Source organism: Phasianus colchicus, chromosome 17, assembly GCF_987193195.1.
Source record: "Phasianus colchicus chromosome 17, bPhaCol1.hap1.1, whole genome shotgun sequence".
NCBI lineage: Eukaryota > Metazoa > Chordata > Aves > Galliformes > Phasianidae > Phasianus > Phasianus colchicus.
The window spans coordinates 13,915,799-13,941,890 of NC_143452.1; the positions used below are offsets into that span (position 1 = coordinate 13,915,799).

Consider the following 26,092-nt stretch of genomic DNA (forward strand, 5'->3'; position numbering starts at 1 on the left):
TCCCCAGAGAAGTAAAGGACACAGCAGTGTGTGTGGGAACTTAATAATGGGTGGACTTCGGCACATTTTATTTGGATTAATTCTCCTGAATGTCCGTGCTGCTAGCCCAGTCAGTTCAAACTGTATTGATCATCAGAACTAAGCACAATATAATCAAACTGGCTTATATGGTGACACTTCTGAATCCAGGCTGTGTCTCCACACGTAAGTACAAGGAGGTAAACAATGACAAGAAATTAACAGAACTTCCCTGAACCTCCCCAGAAAAATCCTGTTTTATTCACAGCAGAGGTTCAGAGCAGCTCATGTTTTAATTGAACCACTTCACTCATCCCTAAATGAAAACAGTTGCAAACAGTGTCCGATGTGCATAGCCTCAGGCACTGTAAAACAATCAAATGAAAAGACTTTTCTTTGTTTTATTTGTTTACTTGAAACTAAAGAAAAATGCCAAAATTCTGCCCTTGAACAAATCACGGCTTTTCACATACTTTACCCCAGGCAATAGTTACATTTTTTTCCCTAACCTAAGAGTTGTTTCTGTTTATATTTATGTCTCTATATTTTTGTATATCTTATTTGTTTACTTTTTCTGCTTCTTAAAATTGTCTCTTCTCTTTAGAAGTGGGAGAGAAGGGAAGAAGTTGAGGTGAAACCACAACATGTTTTCATTTTCTTATAACAAACAGCTCTTTTTTTCACAAGCTTCTGCAGGCTCTAAATACCAAATATGGCTTGAGACAATAAATTATAACGTCCTTTAGAGAAGAGCTGGGAAAAAAAAAAAGTGTTTGTAACATGTAAGAAAAAGAGAAATAGCTCATTTATACTTAACTCTACATTTTCTCATAATTTATTTTTATAAAGGTAATAATGATAATTATCCTTGTGCTGATCACTTTCAATTTGCCAAAGTCCTTACATATGTGAATAAGTAAAATCTTCTGTTGTTCAAATTTCTTTGTTGTGTAAAAGTAGCAAACGCCCCATGCAAGTTAAGGCTGGCATTTTCACAACTGTCTTATGTTAGTCTTCATTGGTGATATTCTGTGTTGAAGTTTATAAGCAAGCTCAATCTGAAGCAGAACAGTTAAGCTAGCCAGTGTTAGAGAAGTCACCTGGAGGAAAGAGATAAAGTTTCACTTGCCCCAGATCTCAAAGAGGGCTGAATTACCTATAATAACAATTATCCAGGAAGGTTCACTTTCATGAGTCAATGCAGTATAAAGAGAAATTCATTTATATTATCCGAAGGCAAGGTTCCACAGTAACGAAATTATGTAAGGGGACCTTAGCATGCTGGAAACAGAACTCTTCTTCAGTTTGATACGTAATTCTCTATGTGTCTTTAGTCAGAATCTTAGCATTAGACACCTCAAGTCACGGTTAGATATAATTTTATAGGTCCTCCCTAGGACACTGGTATTCTAAAACTACAGTTAAATGAGCCTGGTTCCAGTGCCTCTTTTTTTTGCTAGGACCCAGCCAGAGTCCAAGAAGTGCGATATCTGCAGAAATTTATTTTCTCTGCCTACAATTCCATCAGTGCATCTTCGTTTCAACTTCTGCCTCCCAGACATGCTTCCTTCCTGGTTCATTCAGCATAACATTCATGTTTTATCAGCAGATGAATCTCACAGACTTATGTGTTCAAACAAACTATGCAAAAATTAACTAGGCAGGTCCTACATAAAGCTGAAGCATGTTATTCTCTATGTCCTGCTTTAAGAATCTATCTCTACTGAGAAATGTAAATTTGATGTATAATGAAATGATTAATGAGATAAGGAACAATTCCTACCTTTGAAGCCTATATATCAGGTGAGTTCATAGGTTAACTCCTGTAATTTTTGTTCAGTAAAGATGTTTGTGCTTGTATGTAACGTTTTGGATTTAACAAAATTAAAAGAAATGTTTTAAAAAATTATGCCTGAAAAAAATGCCCTTATTGGGTAAGGATTAAGTATGTTTGAAGGAGCACTGAAAATCATCAGGACTCAAGCAGACAGGGACAATGCCAAAGTTACCTTGGAGCAGAAATGTAAAAATTACTCTAAAAACACTGCCTAGTTAGGACTTCAGGATTTTCTGTGAAGTAATCATAGAATTATTAAATATTCGTGGCTGGGAGGGACCTCTGAAAGTCATCTAGTCCAACTCTCCAGCTCAAAGCAAGACCAACATAGAGCAAGTTACTCAGAATCCGTGGCCATGAAGCTGTTGCTGGTATTGAGACAGCACTGTTGTCTCTGATGATGTGTTGTTCTATGTCACCTCAATATTTCAATTATGGAATTGACCTTGTAAGCAAAGCAAAAGGTAATGTACGTTATGCTTCTTTTTGAAAGCACTGTTAGCGATCTTTTGGGATTGTCCTTGTCTGTGTAGTGTAAAATGTTTGAATGATAGTGTTTTATTTGGCTTCTTTTCAGACTTTTTCTACTTGCTTTTCCACTTCTCTCAGTATGTGAAGCACTTGATTGGTAATTCCACAAAGAGGTCTTTTACCCTCTCTCAGGAAGCAGAGACACAGGCAGTAGAAATGTCTTTTTGTCAGTTGAGAAGAGAACAAAAGTGGTCTTAGTGCTTATGGTTTGCTTACCTTACTGAATCAGTTTTGCATAGACACATCCCATAAGAGGATGAGACTTAGAAGCTCAGGTAAACCATTTCCTCTTGGATATACTGTGGCATTGCTACCTTTTCAGTTACCACTTCTGCTCTATTATAGTCTGTCATCTCCAGCAATTGGTGATATGCAGTGTGTTGTATTGAGGACAGGAGGAAGCTATGCTAAGCACATTCCAATGAGCCCTGTTTGTTGCCAGTGTGCAGAAAGCCCGACTCCTACCCAGTCCAATGATCTCTTCTAGCAGCAGAAGTTTTCTCAAAATGTTAAGGACTTTCCCCAGTTCTCGTGTATGTTATACTTAGAGTGGAAATGTTACTTGGGTAACAGTTTATATACGTTTAAGAGACCAGATTCAGTCTCTCTTGTTTAGTCACTCTAGAGTCTTTCTCATAAAATTTCTATTGTAAAAATTGAACAAAATCTGATCCATTATATTTAATGGTAAAGGTGGTAGACACTTACCAGCTTCTAGACGCAAATTCTTGATGTCATATCTTAGTACAGCAGATTCCTCTCATCTTAGTATTGTGCTTTGAGGAACAGGGGATGCAAATAGAGTACACAAATTTGCGTGATCTTTTGATGACAGCTTAGGTTTACATTACTATATACCATTTTTTTCCTTAATTATAGCACACAGAAGGATTCAGACACTAACAGTATAATTATAAATTTTAAAATCTCCTGAGACAGAAAGTTCAGAATTCAGATTAATATTTAGATTTTTATCTTGAGTATATGCATTTGTGTTACCAAGTTGTGAAGTGAGAACTTCTGAGTGATTCTGGATGAACTATTTCTGCCTTACATTTTTTGTAACAGCTGTTGACGTATCTTTTCACCATCAGTATTAATTATTTTTATAGTGAAAAATGACATCATCTAGAGCCATGTCTGTTTGTCTCTGCCACCCAATGGTGTACTTCATTATTACTCACTGTCTTCTCTCCATGTCTTAGGACCTGTTCTATAATTATTTTATTTTTCTGATATTTTTCTCCAGTGATACCAATTTCCACATCAATGTAGTAACATTGTCCACAAATAGGAATTGTAATAGAAAACTGTCACTTGGAAAAAGTGTTTATTTAAAATCTAGATTATTATATCTGTGTTGGTGAATACCTTGTTCAGACTTTGCTAATGTCTCATTTTTGGAACTTTCTCATTTCTTTATGTTCAGAGTTTCTTTGATGTAGCACTGTGAAGGCCTAAGGAAAAAAAAATAAGAAAGAAAAGAAATAGTTGCAATTCAAACTATTACCTGTTGTATCAGTTATGTCATAGAAGCACAAAATGTTTGTCCCTTAAGTGGTTAAAAATGTCGGATGATATGTAATGAGAACTTTATATGCTTGAACTGTAAGGCTGAATTGTAGTACAACCCCTCAGCTCTTTCTCATGCCAGGTACTGCTTTCAAATGAAAAACTTTGCTCCATGTTACGCCAGAGAATGTGCCCAGTGTATGCAAATGAAGGGATCATCTAATCTTTTTGGGATAATTAGATTGCTAGACCTGTCATTTCTCTCAGATGCTCATTAATGGAAAGTGGAGTTTTTGAGGAAATATACAAACTAATTTGTCCTTATCAGCACATGTCCAAAATAAGGGCTGTCAGCTGCCAAACCTGACAAGTCCTGAACATACTGTACCCAAGAAGTTCAGTCACAATGCTATGAGGTTGTTTACTTTGCTTTTCTGTCTGAAGAGCTATACAGGTGTGTCCCTTTGGGAAGATTAGAAGGGTGGGAGTTGAGAGGGAGGGAATGTTTAAGAAGTAGGATGATAATGAGCATAGTGCTACGTTGAGAAAATTGGTCTGAGCCCCAGGACAGGATAATTTTAAAAAGCATGGTAAAGTTTTTCAGTGCTGGGAAGAATAATTGAGTCTTCTACAGTTTGGTGCAAGTGTAAGCACTGACGGTTAAAATACCAATATTTAGAATTAAGGTGTGTAATATTTGCGGGACTTGCAACCTACCTAGCCTTGAAATAGTTAAAAAGGAGATCCATCTCAAAACAGATGAGAGCTGGCAGTGTTATAGACCGTGTTTTTAGATTGCATTCATGTTTTACTAAAGGCAGGCTGTATGCCTATTTCCCACCCAATTTAATTTTGCTGTATTGACACATGAACTTTTGTTTTTATTGACACGCAATCATTTGGTTTTTTTTTCCTGACTTCAGGATATCAGTCTTGTCTTTATTTAAGAGAGTAATGGAGGTGCTGGTTGAAAGGGACCTTTACTGATAAACTTCTTCAACCTCTTGCTTAGGGAAGAAGTTTACTTCTCTGCAAAACTCAGAGCTTTAGGAAATCCATGTCCTGCTGAAAATGCTGAGCTGTTTGACAGTGGTTGGTGAAAGCAATTGTAGTCTCGGATACACCTGATAAAGTGAACCTTTGTGACTACAACTAATGAGAATATACCTGCCTACACTGTACTCTTAGCTGCTTTGGAGTGCCAAGATTTCAGTAGGAAAAGGAGCCTGAAGTACAACACTCATAGCATCCTGAAATCTTACTGCAATTCTGAGACTCATTTCACACCTCTGAAAAGAACGGGAGCTCTGGGAGTATTTTGTATTTCGCTCTTGTGGCGAGCAGCAGGGATGCAGGTTTCACTGCGTGATCCCAGAGCAGTGTGGGCAGCCTGCCGGCATCCAGCGACAGAGAGCCGTGCGAATGTCGGCTGCTTGTCCCATAGCCTCCAGCAGGAGCAGCGCGTCACTCATTCCACAGCTGTTTAGCTAAGTCTGGTTTAGTCAGAATATATCAGATTAGTTCGGCTGCTAAGTTTACCTTTCGAATAAATTCAAGAAAAATTGACTTCGCTTTCCTTGATTGCAGCAGCAAATGCATTAGGCATCCTAATGTGGTAGTACATGGCCATCACAAGACTGAGCACATGCAAAATGACAGTTTCCATTTGTATTCTGTGCTGTGAATGTGTGCATTTATGACACAGTTTTTATTGCCATGAGTGAATCAGCGAGGAAAATATTGTTCTATGTTTCTGGGAGACCGGTTCATAAATGTATGCAGTGGAAGTAATAATTCTGAATAAAATCAAGGTGCTAAGTGAACTGTTCAGGTCAAGGTAAGTAAGAAAATGATCTAGCTATGGCAGAAAAAATGTCATTTTTCAGTTGATCTCCCTCTTAGTGCCTGGTCAATATTTCACCCAACAGAGGAAAACTGCAGTGTAAGGACATAAGGCAGTGCCAGTGTATATGACCTTGTGGTTAAGATATGGTTTTGAGAGGGTAAACTCTGCTTTTTCCAGGGTAGGCATTGGATCTCTAAATTGTTTACCTTCCTTAAAAGCACTTGAAAAGAAGCACAGTTTTCAGCCCTTGTGTGAGAAAAAAAAAAAGGTAAAAAATATTCTTAGATAGATTAATAGATCTCCACTAGTTTTTCTGATTTTTTATTTGCTGAAGCAAAACCATCAAATATTTGCATCTATTTTTCCCAGCACTTATGAATTAATTTGCTTTGGTCATTTAATGTCCTTTCGGTTTGTCATTTTATGCCTATTCATGAGGTGTTCCTGACAACTTTTTCTACTGCATATTACCAGAGCAGATCCATTTGGAAATTTAACTTGAGGTTTATTCTCTCAGGACTGAGCTTGCAGGCCACAGTACGTGTGTTTAACTTTGTAGGGGTAATCGCACTGGCAGTCATTGTTTATGTTATGTCACATATGCTTATGTCTGACCAGCTGCTGGATTTTTGAACAGGGTTTCAGTTTTATTGAGCTTTAAATGGCTACGCATCTTGTAAATCTTTGTAAGTGTAGGCACATTAGTATGAATCTGTATATAATCACCAGCAGGGCTTACGTACTGGGGAAATGCAGGAAAAATTACCTGCTGTAAATATACAATTAGCTAAATTTCAATCTTTATTAAACTGTTCAGCTGAAAGAGTGCCAGAGTGAACTTTTGTGTTGCTGGAACAAAGTAAATGCATATTGCAAAGTACGGGATGAAAATGTGTAAGGAATGTTGACAGTTTGCAACTGCATTAATTTAATGCAACTGTAGGCAGTATTCAATGTCTTGACTGAACGCAAAGAAAAACAAAATTGTGTCTGGTGAAAACATCTGGATTCAAGTTTTGGTGCCAGTAAGTTCTTCCCCACTGGTAAGAAAGATTGTAAAACTACATTCCATTGGGGTTATGTGATTCATAGGAATGTTCTTCAGCGTGCCTCTTTTAAATACATAGCTCAGGGTCATTAGCTGGCAATGGCAGTGTTCTGGGACTGAATCAGAGAGATGTCAAGGGGCTCTATCCTCAGTTATGCTGAATTTGCAACAGACAGGTAGGGGAGAATTAGGCTTAGTTCCCTGGAACTGCTAGAATCTGGAATAGTGCTGGATGCAACTCAGAGCTGTTAGCTGGGGACCTTTGCATAGGGATTGTATATTAAACTGTTTTGTTCTGGGAAGCTGCTCTGTGATTCATTCTACTTCTGATGGTACTTCTACTGCTCTGCCACTTTTCAGTATGATCCAGAACTCTGTAATGCACTATCAGCTACTGGTTGGTTGGTTCCTTCTATAGTGATTCTGGTCCTTAGCTGCTCCTGGAAACTTGTCCTAGTTGCTGTTTGCTCTCTTGTTACTCTGGAGGTACTGTGAACATGAACATTTTGACACCACTAGCTGCAGAAAGCACTGTCCTCTGTCTTTCCCTGCCCATGTTCCCCAGAACATGAGCTGTTCTGAACATTTGCTGTGAATAAAACAGAATTTTTCTGGGGAAATTCAAGGAATTTCTTGTCATTGTTTACCTCTTTGTAGTTATGTGAGGCCTCACCAGAGCAGAGTAGAGGGACAGGATCACCTCCCTCATCCTGTTGGCCACACTTCTTTTGATGCAGCCCAGGATACAGTTGGCTTTCTGGGCTGCAAGGGCACATTACTGGCTCATGCCCAGCTTGCCATCCTACCATACCCCCAGGTCCTTTCCGACAGGGCTGTTCTCAACACTTTCATCCCCCAGTTTGAATTGGTAGTGGAGGCTGTCACAACCCAGGTGCACTTGGCTTTGCTGAACCTCGTGAGATTCACCTGGGCCCGCTGCTCAAGCCTGTTGGGGTCTCTCCGGACCCCATCACATCCCTTGAGCATGTTGATCGCACCCCACAGCTTGGTGTCATCTGCAAACTTTCTGAGGATGCACTCGACCCCACTGTCAGTGTCACTGATGAACATATTAAGAAGTATCAGTCCCAGCACTTGCCCCTGGCAGATCCCACTCATCACTGATCTCCATCCAGACATTGAGCCACTGATCACCACTCTCTGGGTTTTATTTTGCAGCCAGTTCTTTGTCCATCAAACAGGCCACCCATCAAATCTTTCCAATTTCGAGAGAAGGATGTAGGGTACCATGTCAAAGGCCTTACTAAAAGTCCAGATAGATGACATCAGTGGCTCTTCCCTTGTTCATTGATGCAATTACAGCATCATAGAAGGCTGCTAGATTTGTCAAGTGGGACTTACCCTTGCTGAAGCCATGCTGATTCTCCCATATCACTTCCTTGTCTTCTGAACAGAAAAGGCCGGTGGATTCTTAATCAGCTTTGCTGCCAAAGGTCTAACCATGAACCTGACTAGAGTGGTTGGAGCAAAACATGAATTGATCTTACATTTTCTTACTGTGAATACAGTAAGGCAGTGGTTTCATGAGATGAAGTCTTAGTTAGCATCCTTGAATGTTAGCTCGACTCTTCCCCTCATCCCTGCACGTCATGGATCAGCACTTGCACCATCACAAATGGACAAGGCTGAATTTTGAATCGGCTCAGGGAAAGTCATCCAGAATAAATAAAGTAAGACAACACCATTTTTTTTAAAGCTATGCCAGTTCCCACTCCTGTTCACTGCAAAATGGACCAGAGACTTGCATTCTATACAAGCAGTGTAGGTATGTGGGAGAAAGCGTGGCCAAGGACTGGAAGAAATGAAGGCTGCTTGTGCTTGAAAGTGCAGCCTTATACTTGCTGCCCTCAGGATGAAACAGTGTAAATGATGATATGTCTAAAATTTATTCAAGTGTGAATTTCTACTGAAAAGACGTCTGAGATCAATTTACATTTTTATTGAAATGTTAAATGAATACTTTTACATTAGACTTGGTTTATTCTGACATAGAGATAGATAAGATCTAACCAGTTAGACATAGTACCTTTACCTGGGCATTTAGAACCTAGAGGTGGCCAAAAGCAAACACTTTGGCCAAATGGCACACTCAGTGAATTTCTGCAGTTTTGTCTCTAATTATTTAAGGATGACCTGTTACACAAGATCACATGATGAGGAAATGAGCCTTGTTCAATAATGTAATTGTGAAGAGATATTCAGGATGTCCCACAGGGAGGTACAGACAAATGTACATACATGTACAAATGTGCTAAATGTGCAGACAATTCTGGGACCAGGATTACGAAGACTAGAGTACTAGAGGTGGGTTCAGCTTGCATGTTAGAACCTGATATGTAGAGGCCCTGTACAGAATTCAGAAGTTAACTGCAGGAATTTGAATTGAAATGGAATAAGTGGACATGGGAAAAAGCCAGCTTAACTGTACGTTAGCTGAATTAACTAGCTTCTGATGGAAGTGGTAACCCTGTGATCCACTGCATTCCTCAGAACTGGAAAATTCCTGTTTTGTGTGTGGGAAGGGATTTGTCTTGAGGCCCAGAGGTAGGAATATGGAATGTAGAGACATGGCAATGAAAGATAATATAAGAGTGGGGTCTTAGTACAGAGAAATGGGAAACTACAATAGATAAATGGTTGCAATTCTTTGCCCTGTGAAAATTTTAGGATGTGACTTAAAAAGTTAGTAAGTTAGTACCTCAGCGCTGAACTAGAGCTTTTTGATGTATTATTTTCTTCCTTTCTTTAAAATGGTTTGTTTTTTCCTTAGTTATTTGCCAAAAATTCCCACCTTTATTCAAGCAAGGTATGTGCTAAAAGTTTGAGGTCTACAGATCAAGTTCTGAATAATGTCAATTCATCATTGATTGCTGTGCAGTCTTAATGTGGAGCATAGCCAGACCCTCATACTCTGCATTTTCTCCTCTGGTGGAGGCTGTCACTCTAGGGAATGAATTGCTTTATGTGTTGCAGGAGATCTGAACACGTCCAATAGCTCATGAAGGCATAATAAACAACAAAGTCAATGAGCTGTACATGGCAGGACTAGTGAGTGTTCTTTCATTGAATTGTGAGCAAACAGGGAAAAATGTGATGGTGGTGTACTTCTGAAATTTTATTTTGAAAATGAGAAAATGCAGAGTAGGAATCTGATGCCAGATATAGTGCCTGCAGTTATTTCTAATAAAGAGATCCAAGCAGTTTGTCAGCACTGAGACATAGGTTCTTATTCAGAATAAACTCCCATTACAACCACTCGTCTTTAGCAATGGTTTGAACCTGCTTTCCTTGGCCTATGCTGCAATTTGCTTTAGCTGACACTAAGTCCAATGTGCTCTGTTCCCAGATCCAAACTTTACAACAGTTAGAGCTGTATCAGAATAACTGCAGGAACTCAAGCCAGTGCAACACAATTTTAGGTCATGTTTACATTAGGTGCATGGACCTTACTCAGCTGTAATCACAACTGAGATCCTAATTCAGACAAGCCCTGAGGTTATGTGTACACTAAATCAAAGGTACATGTACTGGCATGATTAACCTGCTTTTAAACAATAGCAACAATGGAATGACTGCACAAACTTTACAATATTGCCTAAATCCACTGGGAATTTGGTGGATATATGCAAATAACTGGTTGTATTGAATTTGATGCCTACTTCCCCAGCGCTATTGCTAACTCATGTTGTAAGTGTACATAGGCTGCTCTGAAAGTAATGCCTCCTATTTATTTCTTTGAAAACTACAACAGCTACGTGGTGCATAATTTGATAGAGCAAATTGTCTGCTGCAAAACACTGTTTTTCAACGCCATCATCACCATTAGCTGTGCATTTTCACAGCAGTGAGCAAGAGTCTACACTCATAAGCGTCTGCACCAGCAGAGTGGTCACCACTGTCAGCGTCACCACTGCTGAAAAGCACCACCCATCACCTCACTGCCAATATCCACTGTTTGGTCTCCATATACTTTCAGCAGGCATTGACAAATGTCAATGGGTGTAATTTTTTCCTTTGATTTGCTTCATCAGCACTTCCATGTCAGACACCACTCTGTCAGACTGCCCCTCTGCTGCCAGCTGTCACACAGCAACAAAATGTAACGGGACGTTGGTGGGAAGGTTCAGCCCTGCTGCCACACCACCAACATCCGGCTCTGACTTTGTGAGCCAACATCAGAAAATAGAAAGCATTACTTTCAGGGCAGTCCTTGTATCTTCGACTGCAGTTAGAAATTCTGGTTAGTTACTATGTTACAGAAATCTGAAGGGCTTGGTTATTTCATGTTCACAAAAACCAGATCTGGTCACTATAAGAGATAATGAACAGTATGAATCAATATCTAGATCTGAAGTCAGACAATTTCAGAAACAGTAAGCAATAAGAAACATTGTAAGTGGTTCAAAAAGTTACCAAGCATTTTATTGGATTTTTCACCTACACAGTTCTGGAAATATTTGTCTAAAATATCTATGTTCAATTGTAATTACAGTTATTGATATAGGAATTAGTTCAAAGGAATTCAGTAACTTATCTTACGTAGAGAATTGGGTTAAATAACTGCTGTGTGCCCTTTTGACATGTTCGTACGCTCAAACACAACTAGAAGAGATTCCTTTAAGTGCAGTCTTGTTGCACAGATTGATGTAATATATTACATCTCATCCTATCCAAGAATAAGAAGAGGGCTCCAATCTTCCTTGCACCTTTTTACAGTGCTAACGCAAGACTGAAAACAAAATGAAAAGTTAGAGAAATGCACTAACAGAATATCCTTTGACAAAGGATATCAACCTCTTGTTTTCTGTTTGTACGTATCACTCCTTATCAATGCAGAAGGAAGCAGGCTTTAGTCACTTCATTCAACTGACAGCTACACTGAATTGGTGACTTATTTCTGGATCCTGAAGGAATCCTTCATTCTTTAATGTGTGTGACCTTCCACATGTGAGCAAGCCTCAGCCATTCTCGCCTACTGTAATTGCTGATGAGCTACAGTAATTCCTGAACTCTCCACACATCTTCCTTCCATCAGACTTTGCACTACAAGGTCACCAGATTGTTCTGTGGTATCATTCACCTGTGGGGTTTTAATGCACACCTGGCTTCCAGTAGACCTGTGATAATCACATATGTGTTGACATCTTGCTTTCTAAAGAAGGAGCTGAATTTGTTCCCTGCTCATTCCCATAATATGAACAGTTTGCATGCAGTACAGTAGCATGCTCAGCAGCTTCTATTTGGTGTGAGCGGAGATTTTGTGACTGGTTGTCTGTAAATTCCTGTTTGTGGCATTACTCGCCATTGAATGTGCTGTACTCTTTCTAGTTCTTCTCACTGCTTCCCCCCCCCCCCCCAAAATTTAAATTCCATTTCACAGTAATGTGCTTCTGCCAATACCCAGAGGCATGTCATCAGTAGCTCCAAATGTAATTTCCTTTTCAAATACTATTGCTTATTTATTTTTTATTACTAATTAGAAATATGGATTTTTGACCATACTGTACTGTGGATCAAGGTAAAGACAACAATACATATATCTTAAAGGGCAAAAAACATATGAAAAATATGAAAATTACCTAGCATACACATCTGATATCTCTGATAGTGTTTTATTTCTTCTTCCAGGCACGTCCCGCTGCTTGTCTTCTTGCTTTCACATTTCTATGGAAAGGGTTGAGTGAAACAGTTAGATCCAACCTTTGTATATAGCGCAGTAGATCATGTAGCTCAGTTTCTTTGCCATCATTATTTCTTTGGATCAAATTTATCCTCAATACATGCCCACTGATTCAAACCAGAAATTAATTCAGTCCAACTTTTTTTTTAAAGAAAAAATATTCAACTTGGGTGGAACTTAAACTGTAATTGGAATCAGTCTGAAACAAAAAACAAAACAAACAAAAAAAAAAGGATAAACTCTCTTTAGAGGACCTGACCTTAGACATCTCCTATCCACGTTAAAAAAGAAAAAAAGGCATAATCTGTTGTCTCTTAGAACTGGAATATGTGGTGCCATAGTGAAACTGCAAGGTAATTCCCAGTGAATAAATATAATTAACCAAACAATTGAGAACTGTAGTTGCATGATTAAGAATTGTTTCATAACTGGAAATAATTGTTATTCAGGGGATGTAGACCCTACAGGATCATACAGAAGTTATGACACATTTGATCTATTTATTCATTCGCAACTGGAGCAGACCTGGTGGCATCTGGTTTGTCCTGCTCCTCCATGCTTCTTGTGATACGCAGCACAAAGGCTGACGTTCAACAGCTGCCTGGCATTGTGGCTGACGCTGTGACTTTTCAGAGTGTTATTCCAAATGTTTTATATCAGGGAATGGAATACATCTTTGATGTATTTGAGATGCACGTTTTGAAATGTTGCTCATATTCTAAGAAGGTTTTAGAAAACTGCTACTCCAAAAAAGACTAAAGAGCTTACCACATTAGGTAGCAAAATTGAATAAGCAGAAGAATATCTAAGACACGGAGTAAAACCTAACAAGAACTGAGTAGAAGATGAAAGCAGACATTCAGCTATTAGGTCACGTATTATTGGCAATGATTACAGAAACCATTGGAAGAAAGTTCACACACAGTCACTCTATGACGTGTCTTCTAAAGAGATTCCCTTCTGAAGGACTTGCTTAGCCAAACGTTTCTGCTCTCATTAAACTGGCCACTGATCTATAGTCAGACCAGAATCAAACTAGCCCTTTCTGTCTTTAAATCATGTGAATGTAAACTGTTAAAAATTCATTTTGGAATTTACAGCGAAACTACTAAAATGTGCAAATAATGCATAAGGCAATATGTTTCATTAAGGAGAGGATGAATTGTATCTGAGGAAATTATAGATAAGAAAGTTACATTGATGGAAATTCTAACAAGGTGGAAGAGAAAGAGAAAACTCTGATCAGGGAACATTTGACTTCAAATTGCCATATCATATTATAAAGGTCTGATAGTATGTCTCACAAGCCACCTCTAAATTGCCATAGGCACAGTATTAGTATTTCTGGTATGGATCAAATCTAACGTGAATTCGGCTGAGGACAGTGGGAGGCAGCTATAGCAATGAGGAAGAAGAACAAGAGGGAAAATCCCAGGCGCCTTCCCATAAGCCAGCTGAAGAACTTGTCCCACAAGCTTCAGCTGTTTGTTTCCATCAATACCACCCTTTGTACACAAAAACACAATCCATGTCTGGACCTGCTGGTAGCATGGAGAGCAAAACAACCAGGAGAGCTGAGGTGTGTGTCAAGACTTGTACTTGCACTGCGAGCAGCATAGCAGAGTATAGGGATTAAATACAGTGAGACAGCCCCTTCTCCAATTGGAAGGACCTGACTCATATTTTGTTTGGATTCAAAATCTCATTGTAATGATAGCAGTACTGTGAGTATTACCTTCTGTAAACGGAGTCTGCCAGATTGACTTCAGTGTTACACTTCGTTCTCTAAGACTACATTTTTTAAAGGAAAGAGGAGGGTTTCTGTTGATGGTTTCCATATTCATGTTGCAGAAGTGGCCAACCTGTAGCTCACTAGCTGTATGGCTTACAAAGGAGTTGAATAGGGTTTGTGAGAATGCTGGAGAAAGGCAAAAATACACATCATCTTGGCAAAAGCAAATAATCCTGCTGTGTATGTCATATATTGAACAGATCTCATGCAAGATCATGTTCGTGCCTGAATCTTGAACTGTAAAAGCAGCTTATGTCCAAGAGCTGGCTGGAATTTCTAGGGCATCATATTTAGAAAAACACTAAAATATTGCCAAACTGAGGACAAAATCATGAGCTAGCTGGGTGAGGCGTCATAGGAGAGCTGGGTGAATACTACTGGCAAGTATTTGTTTGACTAATTTGTTTCCATCAGCTTCGAGTAATATTTCTAATATGTCTTCATTCTTCATTTGGTTGCATTCCGTAGTGAATTAAATGTGTTTTTGGACAGTCTGCACAGATTTTGTTGCAGATTATTTTTAACATTATGTATTTTTTTTTTTCTTCTGTTACATATTTACCCTCATAGGAGCAGAGATACTGAAATCTTTGAAGTTGCTTTGTATGTTCAATATCTGGAATATAGATGATACTCTGAGATCCTAGATCAATGCAATTCACAATCAGAGACTTCTACTGCGGGGAATGACAGAACTTCTGTAAATGCTCATGATTTATATTTTGTGAGCAGCAGTATTAGGGTAGACTGAGTCAGAACTCATTGTGACAGAAGCTTGTGCCCTTTGGAGAATGTTAGATTTGACTGGGGGTAAGCTGAGCACTGCAACACCTGCTGTGGAGAGGAGTAATGGAACCAAACAAGACAAAGAGTTGCAGAAATAGGAGTATGGAATCAGATACAGCAGAACTAATGTGCTGGGAAAACAGGATTGATTTGGACATTCTGAAGTAGACGGAAGTGTGGAAAAGCAGGATAGCACTGCGCTTCCTCTGTACTTTGTGGAGGGCTGACAACATCAAATATGATATCACTTGGAAGTGTAAGGGGTTAGATTTTAACAATCAAGAGGTAGATAGATCAAAACTACAAGCTGAATGAAACAATTTCATGACTAAAGATCACTTTTGTAATTGCCTTCTATCTGGGTATCTTTTTTACATTTTTTACTATGGCTGAAAATAATTTCTGCCACTCCTGAAAATTCACCCATAGTAACAGAGAGAATATAAGTTTATCTATTGATGCAATATGCAAGTTTTCTTTTGCTGTCTTTGGGATGGTAATGAAAGCCATCCCAAGCAACAGAGATTCAGCACAGTTCAGTACTTGTCTCAATTCCCTGTATTTCATTATCGTCTACTCTTGGTGCTGTTCTAACTAGAAGCAGAACTTAGGACAATACAGAAGGATAAATGTAGCATAGGTTGCTGAAGTGCTGACAGCTACGTGCTCAAATATGCATGATGTGTATGTACAGATATACAGGTATCTGTATGCACAGAGCACCCAACATTCTAAAGCCCTGGTCTCTGCTATGGCTTCCTTATTGTGCAAGTAGGTTCATAAGGTTTAGATTTATGTAAATTTAACATCTACTTTATGTAAACCCAAATTATATTTAATTTCTCTTTAATTACTGAAAGGACATTTCTTTGCAACTGTGTAGTTACTTTTCTGTATTCTATAACAGAATACTTTGGTTAGCCTGTCTAAAAGCCTTTAGGTGAAATGCTGGTTTGTGGGAAATTACACTGAAGTCACAGTAACATAGCAAACAGCAATTAAAAATAAGTAGATGCAAACAATAAAAATAGCAAATGTAACCAAAGGACAGATCAGATGTACTGCAATCTATTATTTTTATCTCATTCTGTTGTGACATGCTGGATTTGCTGTAGCCTTTCCTTGATGGTTTCTATGGCTCTCATTAATTACAATTTGTGCGTATAATTTGGTATTGCAAAATGCCTGAGTAATTTTGGCTTTTGTTTCCCTGTTACCTCCTTGTCTTTTCCTCTTTCCCTAGGAAATGCTGAATTGTTTACCTAGAGAAAGATAAATTAATGCTTGTGATTTAATTATTTAATTATTTTTTTTAAATATTTAGTCTCATTTAATATTACTTGCAATCATAATTTATTTTCTTTTAATTATTAGAGTTGAAGTCTTTTTCACTGGGGAAAGCCAGAATGGAGGTTTCCCTAATGCTGAGCCAACAACGTGGCATCCATTAAGGGCTGATTAAGGGCACTAGTACAGGAGCAGAAGTCATACTAAGACAAAATGTAAACGGTACTTAATTGAGCTACAGTAAAAATACCTGTGCTCCTCAACTGCTGTCATGATGGCTTCAACAAATGTGTTTTCCTGGGGACAAAGTAAGAGCATTTGCACTTGTCTTATTGTGATTCAGCTGATGAAAGATAACTTATGCCTTAACTGAGGAGTTTTTATTCATGCACCTATTTCCAACATTTTGTGGCTGTTCCCCAGTACTGAAATTAAATTTAGTTACATATCCATATTCAAGTTTGAGCTTCACTGCCTTCCAGTGTTCAAAATATTCCACTCCAGAACCCCTGTTCTGCTGCTGTGTCTTAGTGTATAACTGCAAGTCAAATCTGAAGACATTTATCTGCAGATCTTTCAAGTTCATGTGTAAGATTTGGTCTGAATGAATCTTACTGCAGGCTGCATTTAGCCTTCCATGTTTGTATTTGTCTCTTACACATTACACTCTTTCTGAAGTTCAGAGTCTTTTAAAGACTTCATCCTATGGCTTCATTCTTCCATGTACAGAAATTTCCAGCACTTCTTAGGGCTGATTTGTCTGCGTTTAATAGCAAGGGTTGTGTTATACAAACAGAGCCTATCAAAGGCCCAAATACACACAGGCTTCCTTATGTGTCAAATGGAGTTTCCAACGGAAGACAGAAGTAAGACGTCATAAAAGGAATGCTGACATCCACCTGCAGGGGGATGATTGGACCGATATCTGCAGCAACAGCAGCAATGGCAATTTTTAAGAAGTAGCTGGGTTAGTAATACTGCGATAGCTTGTTACACATCTGGAAATAGTTCTCTTTAAACAGTCTCTCAGACAAAGCACAGAGTGGAAATCCCCAGCTGGAACCAGTGAACTGAACTGGTGCTGCTGATGTCACCTTACCAACAAAGTTAGGTGGGTCAAATGAAACTCACAGGCCTTGATTTGAATGCAAACAGGTGCTGTTTAACAGTCAACTAAGTCAGGCCAGAGAGAGCAGCTTTGGGGTGGTGATAGAACGTGTATGGTCCAGTGAATAAGCCCTGGGTCAGAGAACATGTAAGCTGAAACTGTCCTTCATAGTTGCAAAGAATTCTGCCCTGAATCCTAAGAAGCTGATGCATGGAATTGCCTACAGGTTTATCTCAATTTGCATATTTTTCACCTTAAGTAACACAACTATATTGTTCATGGTTATTTGCAGAGAATTATGTAAAAATGCTAAATGTTACTTCTGTCTGATTGATGAATGCTGTAGAAAATGATGTACTTCATCTTCTAAATTATTTAAATTCTCAACACTGAGTCTGGAGACTTGCAGCTGTCGATTGGTGGGATTTCATCTCAGTGAATGAGTAGTAAGTAGGCTTATTCTTGAAACAAAACACAAGAAAGATAGAGATACTGCCTTTGGGTCAAGAGGAGGTTAGGAATGCAGGTCTGCTGGAATAGAATCAGATGGAACTGATGAGAATCCAGCAGGCAGAGAGCCCAGCAGTGTGGGCATCACAGGGTTGAGAGGAGAGCTCTAGAAATAGTGAACACGAGGATATTACTACTATAGGACATTTGCAGGACAGATAAGCATAAATTTAAATGACCTAGTAACCAGTGACAAAATCTTGTGGCTGGACCATAAGAGAAGTTTGGACACTAAGTCACTGCAGCACTTCACAGCTATACATTTAATAGGATTGAGGATGTTGACGGAAAATGCACATGTTGTGGTCTAGCATGTGTGCCATAGAAAATAGCCTAGAAATAATAATGTCTATTTCACCACCAGCAATACAGAAGGTGTAGGAAACTGTCATATTATGTCATGTTACATTTCAGTGACACAGCACTGAAATACAGATCACCTGAAATAAAGTAGCAGCAGGAACAATGACCTACAATCCAGGAATTTCCCATGAAGAAGCCACTATCTGCACTATGTGTTTAGCAGATCTAAGGTCTTGCAAGTGAAGACAAATTACAAAAGGAATTTGCTAGCAGTGACTCATACATTTGTGGCTACATTTCATCAATGACCAGCGTGATTCCAGCTAAACTGCAGAGCCAGCTGCAATGCAATCCAGCAGCACCACAAACATAACTAGATTGGAGAAATGCAACCAGCTGTTGGGGCCCATAGTAAAGCTATTCTGAGATCAGTAGGCAAATGCTTTGTGTTGATAATAACCTGTGAAAATAAATAGATATTATCACCTGCAGTTTATAGTTATTGACATACACATCTATTGCCTCTAATAGAGCAAACAATAAATGTAGTTGCAACAAAAGTCTCATCCTGAAACTAGAAAGAACAGCTATTGGGAATTCCTGCCAGCGTTTGAGAAGAGAAAAGGAGTTTTTAAGGGAGAAAAGCAGCTGGAGGGAAAGCCTGAATTTGGAAGAGACCTCAGTGTTCAGTAAGAAAAATATAATATGCTGAGTCAACAGTGAATGTATCTGAGAGATTAATGATGAACATAGAGCAGACATGAGGGAATCCTCTTATCACAGTATGGGAATTCTGGAAGCAGAAGGAGACATTAGGACAAAAGCTGTGATTGTGAGGGAGCCAAGTATGGTGCTCATGCTGTGCAGTCTGTTGAGTGGAGGCAGACATGAAACCCACGTAGGAATGACCAGAGAGAACTTGGAAAGGTTTTCTACAGTAAGAAAACTTTAAATAAAGATCACACAAACAACTAGCAGAAGAGAACCAACAGGACCACATGGAACAGGATAGAGGTACTGATTAGAGTAAAAACACATGCTGAATCGCTAACAGAAATAGAGAGGAAGAGGCTAATTTGAAGAGCGTCGTCCTAATATGCAATCCAGAGTTACTGTGGGAATTATTTTATGGTAAACTGTGTACTTCTAATCTGTGATTTTTAAAAAAAAAGTTTCTGAACAGTGTAATTCTCAAAATGAATCTGAATTTGGAGGGCTGAGCACATGTGGTAGGGAAGAGTTTTCATTTGACCATCAGCCAGTTGGTGCCTAAACCAGCACAGGATGGCAGAACCTCTGGAAGCTGCTCTCTCCATACAAAGAAGCAGCTAGGTTTGCAAACAAGGAATTGTCTTATGACATAGCATAAAGTAGAGAAAACATTGATTTTCCTCAAAATTTCACTTTTGGGCACGTAGTTCAGATGAAAGCACATCTTTAATATCAAAAATATTGTTAGTGCTGGGGGCTGTGGAGAAACTGGAACACTGGGTCAGAAGTGAAATGTGAACCAGGCACAGGAAAGTAATGTCACTTGGAAATTAAAATTATTATAGCTGGCCTTTGAAGTTTCCTACAGTGCTTTAGAGCTAACAATAAAATTTAGATTTTATGCAAAAGAGAAACCAAGGAGTTAATAATTATGTAGAAAGCTGTACACATCAGAGTCCTGACAGCTTAATTGCTATGCTGACAGCATTTGCTGTTTCCGTGCTCTAATGGTATTTTCATCTGTAAAGACTGTACTGAGTTAAGCAATGGCTGGGACACAGAGACGCACCTCGTTAGTGCACCAGAGGGAATCTGTGGGTGGCTCTCTCGGGCAATGAGAAGCAGGTTAAAGCACCTGTCAGACAGTCTGGGCATCCCTCTGGGTGAGAAGGGATCAAGTTCACATTTATTGGTGTTTGAGAAAAGAGACCAGAATAAATGGTAGTTGTTTTAGTTTTATCCAATGCTTATTTTGCAGTTCACCAAGAACATCAGTTGAGCTAATAGCCTACTAGTTCTTTCTTGTAGGCACAGTGTGGAATTCAAGCTAGTTTCATTGTTAGTCTATGTCACAAAATATACTATTGAAATCTGATACCATCTAGCAATGGCCACCTTGTGCCATTCAAAGAGATGTTCCTTCTTTGCTGTGTGAATGGGCTGCGGATGTTAAGATTTATATTTTCCTCTCTCTGATTTTGGTGGCTTTTTGTCAGTGTTCAGTGTGAAACAGATGAGTAATAGGAGTGAGTAGGAAATAAAGTAGGTGTGAAGTTGGAGTATTTTTAGTAACTTGCTTGTAAAACCTCTCACACTTTTTTTAAGAATGCAGAAATGCTTTTCAGTAAGTTTAGTTGCAAATAAGAAATGCTTTTATGGTGTCCCTAAGCTCTCAGGCTCCATCTAGTTTACTAACTTCTTCAGATTGGCAGCCAAATAGAAATAACAGTCCCTACTGAGTTTTCAGTCACCAGCTTTCATTTGCACAATGAGAGCTAGTTGCTCTTCATATCACTTTTACAGAATCGTCATATCTGACTGAGTATCCACTATGTTTGCTGGGGAGCAGTTTTGCTTGGCGTTCAAATCTAGCAGTTCTATCTTCAGATCAGGCTTTCCTAGTGTGTTAAGTTCTGAACAGGACTTTGTATTTCAAGCTGTTAAAGCAGAGCATGTTAAACAGAGGTGCCTGTATTGCACAGGCCACAGGCAACCGCAGACTCAATGTACCATTTTTTGTCTCTGCTTGAAAGCAAGAGAATGGGTTGAATGTGCAATAGGGACAGGACATACTGTCTCCGTAGGTCAACAACTGGATATGATTGGAAGATGCCATGTTATCAAAGCTGAAATTTCCCATGTATAATTTAACAAATGAAAGTGTCCTTGTGTTACTCTGAGTTAGGCCTGGTTAGATTATATCTGCTGATTATGCTTTACAACACAGACCATGTGTGTACCTAGGAGTAATAGGTCATGCTGCTCACATGTTAAACCCACAAAACACGTGCTTTATTTCATCATTGTGTTCATATTTTGAATTACAGCATTGTTTGAATAAAGGATGGAAAAGACAGCATCCCAGAGATTCTCAACAAAATTATTCACGTTGCCTATGCTGATGTTAATTAATGCACGACTGTTTTGTAAGAATACTGCTATAAAGATCTTTCTTTAACCACTATCTGCTTTCCATCTCTCAAGGTGTATCCTTTAGCTGAAATTATATAAAAAAAAGAAGGAAATAGAAATTAAAGTATAGCAGAATAATAGTAGATGTAGCCATATACATGAGAGACAGAATATTGCATTGTGAGTAAAGAATCCATCTGATTGAAGGCTTCATTTAGCAAAGCTGAATCTTGCAAAGAAATGCAAAGGATATGTCACTTTCTGCAGCTGCAATTTTTGACTGCCCATCAGGATTAATCTGATTTCTAGAAAGTATAGTGATCATTCTTTGTAGTATATGAAGTGATTTGCTTTTGCCCAGCACTGTGACCCACGTAATAAAAGACCACAAACACTTCAAAGAGGTGGGAAGAGGAAACACATCCACACTCAGTTGTGCTAGGTTTGGCAGGAGATTGGACACCGTAACGTCCAGAAGTCCTTTGCAATTTATTTGTCTACAAATATTAAGTAGTTAAACTGCCCGTCACTGTGCTTAAGAATTTCTCCAACTTGTAGTTCTATGCATAATTATCATATGGAGAAAGAGTCAGTTAACTAAGCATTCAAGCTCTTTGTAAGACAATTCCCTTGTAAAAATGAAGAACTGTAGGTTTCAGCTTGGACTACAGTGTCTAGGGCTTTTATTGTGCATGCAGAACAACAGCAGTAAAGAGTTCATCTTCAAGGTACAACAGAGGTGTGTGAAGAAAGCAACATAATGAACTGTTTAAGTGCCAACAGAAAAGACAGCAATCCTGTCAGGCACAAAGCACAGCATCAGTTAGTCAGGAATGGATGCTGAGTTGCCTGGTATAACTGAAAATCTGAGAGAGTTCCAGATTTAGGATTTTGCAGTCTTTTTCTGCTGCAAACCTGGATTTTCCAACATTGTATATTAATACATCATTTGTAGCACTGCCCCTGCCAAACACTAAGGGATTAATATAATCTTTATTACCATGTGACATCTTTGTGCCTTACATCATTTTTCCTGAAAGCAACTGAATGATGGTTCACAGTACGTGATTTAACAGCTGGTCTGGTTCATGGCCCAGACTGGAGGATGTCAACTGTCTGCTCAGCTACCTTGGCTAACAACATTCTGTCACAGATACATAACAGCTAATTCAGTATTTCCATTCGCCTCTTCAGATCCCTCACATAGTTGCTCAGACAAACAGGAAAAAGGCTGTTAACTACATGTATACAACAGGACAAAATCTGCCAGTTACTGAGACAAGCCGGCCCTGTTGTAAGGGGTAGCTGCAATGAATGAGGAGCAGCTCCAGATCAAAAGGCTCAGTGAGCCTCAGTGCGGACAAGACAAGCTAGAGTAAAAGTTAAAGGAAATAGATACAGATAATTCTGTATTAAAGCAAAATATGGCAGTGAATATTACAGTCCCAGTGTAATCTCTGTGATGTCTGTGGCACTACACACAGGATGACTTGTGTGGTTATTTAAAATACAGATCCTGTTCTCATTACATTGTGCTAGTAACTTCAGAAGAGTTGGGAGGCAGTTGCTTGTGAATCAGTTAAACGTGAAGGAGGAAGTGGAGATCATTAAGCGTTCGATAGTTCCTGATGAAGGCTGCACATGTAATCTGTTCAGGTATCTACTAACCCAAGTAATGAAGCAGCAAGTTTTCCTAAATCGAATTAAATAGAATTAAAGCAAAATTGGTTATAAGAGTGGAGTAAAAACACTAACTTAATTTTGTATTATACTTAGCATAGTATTAGATATCTTAGCCATGGAATTACTAACAGATGAATATGAGCAAGGATAAAGATCTTAATAAGGACAAGACCATAAACTATGGTAACAAACCGGTAATAGATCTGTCTATATGGTAATGTAGAACTAGTTAAGAAAAAGTGTTCCAGAAATTATACAAGAAATAAAGCGTAGAGACATCAGAGAAAGTAAACATGATCTAACACAGCAGTTGCCAAAGATGAGCTGAGTAATTGCATCCCTTGGTGCCTGGAGCGTACTTCAGCTGCCCTGCTACCCATGTTTGTGTCTGCTTAGCCAGAGGTGGGAAGGTGGGAAGGAGGCTGCCGAGAGAGGTGATGGGAGCACAGCACAACTTCTCACCATCTATCCAAAAGGAAGTGTATGTCTCTTCAACAATTCCAAAGACCCCAGGTGTCTTTCCTAAAGGACAAACCTTTAGATTTTCTTTCTGTAGATAATACAACTTCAGAGACACATTGTACTTTCAGCTCCACTTGTACTTCCGTCTTTTCTTTGATAATTGTATGAAGCCAAATTAATTCTTTAAGTCTACTTGCCCTTTGTCTGTATCTTGACACAGCAATAATGCAGCATTGGCAGTGGTGTTATATGTCTATATCTTTACCTTAACTTTTTTTTTTTTTTTTTTGCTAATTCGTGCAACAGATAGTATCCATGGCATGTAGCTTCCCATGGTGATTTAAAAGTACACCAAACAAAACATTCTGTGTTCCAGAGGAACTTAACAACAACAGTAGTTCAGTTTAGAATCAACAAAAGTTCTCACAAAATTAATCTAGTGAACTCTGATTCTTCTAATAAATGACAAGATTCCACTTTAATCAGGGCAGTGCCAAGGAAAATAAACAGTTTTATGTGGTTTAAAGTGAAAATTGTTGTTTTACTATGAAAGATTATTTGTCCAGGTGTTCTAAGTGTTACACATTGGCATTCATAACTGCTGACAGATATGTCAGCAGGGAAGGTTCAGTTACCTGTACATGTCTTTCTTTGAATCAGGTGATGAAAGAGAAAATCCCACGGACTGCAGCCCTGATACAAGAGAGTACTTCACTACTCAGGACAACGCTACATCTTGCACTTAATTTTAAGAATGCAGTCATTTACAATTCACTTACATGCACATGTCTTAAACCTTTGAGTTACTTCCAATTAGGAACTGTCTTTGTCCAAGTTGAAATCCACTTCAATTTGTTTTTCATGAACACTTAGGGAAACAAAAAATTACAAAATTGCAGTAGGCATTTCAACGTGGTGCCTTCTATCAGATTAAAAAAGAAAAGCCAGACTGGGCTGCTCAGGGTCGTTTCAATGGAAGCCTACCTATGAGCTGCAAGAGCAAGGGAGAAGGTGGCTTTACAAAACCTGCCCGGACCCTGGGCCCACCTCCAACTTAATTCTGTCAGAAATTTTTTCATCTTGTCTTGAGTCAGTGAAACCGGAACCAATAATCAACTGCTGCCCAGAAAAGAAATCAGAACCGAAGGCTCTGATCACGATACAAGTTCACATTGTTTATAATGAGCAGCATTCAGAGTTTGTACTCCTGCCCAAGAGAGGCGGAAGCCAGAGGAGCCAGGCTCTTCCCCCTGCAGATCTCCAATATTGCTGAAGCACCAAAGGATCCCCAGAGTGACTGTCATTGTGGCAGTTCTTTGAACTTTTGGCCAAGTGATCCAGAGCTAGCTAAAACAAAAGAAACTCTTAAAAGTCAAGTTGTGTTAGAATATAAATTAGGATACATAACTTTTTCAATGAAGAAAACTCAAAGTGAGTAGTTAAGACAGAACAGAAAGAAAAGTGCCCAGGCAATGACTCCTCTGGGCTCTGCCTTGGGGTCTGGCTTCTTGCTCGGTCCTCCTGCTCACAGTGTCACCACTCGAGCCACAGGCTCCTTGCTGTAACTGGCTCGTCCCATTTGTCTGTTATGTTCTTTCTTCTGCTCTGGAAGCTTCTTTCCCAGATCAGATTGCTCCTCAAGGGAAGAAGAAATTTCTCACTCCCTCCACAGGATTTCTTCAGACCCAAGACTTACTCTTTAAAGGAAAATATCACACAAACTGAGAACAAATCAGACAGATACTAGCCATTAGGGAAGTCTGTAACAAACAAGATTACATTTAAATGTTTTCTCCAAAATCACACTGTGTGTTTATCGCATGAGCAGATTAGCCCATAGCTGGTGACTATTTTAGATGTGTGCTTCCTCTCTGATAACGCCTTACTATTGCCTGGAGTGCTGTGGGGATGGGAGGATTCTTTTTCGTATGGGAAGCCTGTAGGAAGTATTCGTGGGCTCTTCTGTGACACTCTACCATGTACATGTTGTGTTCCAAAGGGGAATATGACAGTTCAAAACTTTCCTAATTATTTTGCCATTCTTCTGTACAAAACAAAAACATTCATAGTAAAAACACTTTGCTTTGCTGAGAGTGGCAAACCTCACAGCAATTGAACTTTCTTCATTAGGCAAAAGAAAGGGCAGCTTCTATGTGCTGGATTACAAAATGCTCTTTGTTTTGGATAAAGCTGGCACTGTCTGCTGCCTGTTGCTGTAGGGAGAGCAGCTCTTCTGCTGGTCTACCAGCAGTACAGAGAAACAAAATCTTTTTAGTATTAAAATTACCAATTTTACTCTGATACCAGTGAGTACCCTAGCTGATTCAGGAGGTTCTACATTGCTCAAAACTAAATAAGGATGAATGTGCTTTATAACTGAAGTACTAAGAGAGGAGATAGGGCTAGAGAGGTGAAGAGAATTGTTCGCTTGTGCATCTCATTATTTCCCTTTCATTATTGCTATTATTTGCCCGCTTGGAGCAGGAATCCAGCTGTATCAGTGGGAACAGCTGTATGCTTGTAATTCCTTTGCCATTTTTGATCA

General features: G+C 39.0%; 1 protein-coding gene and 1 long non-coding RNA gene across 6 annotated transcripts in view; one reads left to right on the forward strand and one right to left on the reverse strand.

Annotated features, from left to right (window-relative positions):
* The window catches only part of LOC149915653 (uncharacterized), a 132,806-nt gene that overhangs the window by 19,082 nt on the left and 87,632 nt on the right, over positions 1-26,092 (forward strand). The window lies entirely within an intron of this gene.
* Positions 12,342-17,079, reverse strand: LOC149915654 (uncharacterized). Its single transcript, XR_016471937.1, has 3 exons — positions 17,017-17,079; positions 16,609-16,655; positions 12,342-12,477 (listed from the first exon to the last, which is right to left on the reverse strand). It is a non-coding gene; the product is annotated as an uncharacterized LOC149915654 (long non-coding RNA).